Below are 1,852 nucleotides of genomic sequence, written 5' to 3'. Positions count from 1 at the left end.
TTGCCCTCAACCTAGCCTACATCATAGGGTTGTTGTAAAAATAAAAGGAGGGGAACCATGCTTGCCAATCTGAGCTCTTTAGAGGAAGGGTCAGATAAAAATGTGTTGGATTATACAGGAACCTGATGATGATGCACTGGATCTTGGGTCATCTTCAAACTCCATCTCAGGATCTTAGGATGCATATCACATTTGTATTTTATTTGTAAGGATAGACAAATCTGTTAGTAACAGTTTCTCTTAATTTTTCAAGTCTTCATTTCAGTTTCCTCCATTCCCACATATTCTGTTTTCTTTTTTAAAAAAATGTCCACATGAAAATATGAATGAATTTTTGGGCACATTTCTTCTCGTATATGCATTTTTTGTACACAAGCCTAGTACTTGCATTATTGCAAGCAATGCCCCCTTAATAGAATGCATTTGTATATGTTATTTCACTCCACTAATATATTCTTTTTTTTAAATGCATTCTTTGGCTGGAGAACTGTGCTGCAAAATTTGAAGAAGTGTGAATTGTGAAGAAGGGCTGTTTCAGTTTGAGTATTGGTTCAGGTCCAGGAAATATGAATTCAGTAGATTTGCATGAAAATATGAACTGGACAAATTTCTCATTCCTGCTTATTTATTATATTTATATACATGTAGGCTACTGTCCTGTTCTCACAGTGGCCAACCAGATGTCTATAGTAAACCTGCAAGGAGAATCTGAATGCAATAGGTTGCCAGAGGCATACTGCTTAGCCACAGAGGAGGGAGAACATAGTCAGTAGCCACTGATAGTCTTGTCTAATCCTCTCTTAAAGCTGTCCAAGTTGGTGGACATCACTGCATCTTGTGGGATCACTACATATTTTGTGAAACCAAGAAATAAGACAAAGGATGCCATCTAAACATCTAATTCATTTAAACACTATTTGAAATAATAAAAAGGGGGGTTATCTGCTGTTGGAAGGCCAGTAGGAAGAATAACAAGCAAACCACTCTGGGCAGAGAGTTCCACTCAGCTGGGACTCCACCAAGTTACATGCTGTACATGCCAAGTCAGTTGTAATGCAAGAACTCTTGCATTACTGCATTTTTTCCACTTACTTGGAGGAAACCTATGTGTTCCTTGTTCTTGGCAAGTCAATTCAACTCTTGTCCAAAGCTGGGCATGTAGCCAAACTATCTGCTAAGCTCAGAGAATGTCCTTCCACCCCAAACAGGTTGACAGGGTCTCCCAATTAGGGATTACTTGGAAGCAGGGTCAGTTCTTGCACATATGAATATAGATTGAGAGTGCCTTTGAATTTGTGCAGAGTGCATTTCCTTCAACACAAGAACAAGCACCCCAGGTATTAAGAAGCAGTATGTGGTCCCAAGCAGGCTGCAGCTCAGGCTTCAGTCAATGCTTTCAAAAATGATCCATAGCCCTCCTGTGCCATCAACTCCACAGCTAGATGCACTTAGATGCATTAGACTAGACCAGGGCGAAAGGGAACCTTTTTCAGCCTGAGGGCTGCATTTCCTTCTGGGCAATCTTCCGGAGGGGGGGGGGTAATGCCAGTGATAGGTGGGACTAGAGGCAAAAGTGGGTGGAACAATGGATGTGAATTTTACGTTTGTTCAGCAGGTCAATTTCTACACCTGCTTGCACGTCCTTCTCTATCCTCCATCCAAACAAGTAAGACCATAAGAAGAGCCTTTCTGGATTAGGCCAGTGGCCCATCTAGTCCAGCATTCTGTTCTCAGTGGCTAACCAGTTAACTATGAGAAGCCTACGAGCAGGACCTGGGGGCAAGGAGACTGTCCCCTCCTGCGATTTCCAGCAACTGGTATTCAGAAGCATATTGTTTCTGACTCTTCTGTT

Source organism: Rhineura floridana, chromosome 12 (assembly GCF_030035675.1).
Source record: "Rhineura floridana isolate rRhiFlo1 chromosome 12, rRhiFlo1.hap2, whole genome shotgun sequence".
In the NCBI taxonomy this organism is placed as follows: Eukaryota; Metazoa; Chordata; class Lepidosauria; order Squamata; family Rhineuridae; genus Rhineura; species Rhineura floridana.
Note: the sequence above shows the minus strand (reverse complement) of the source record.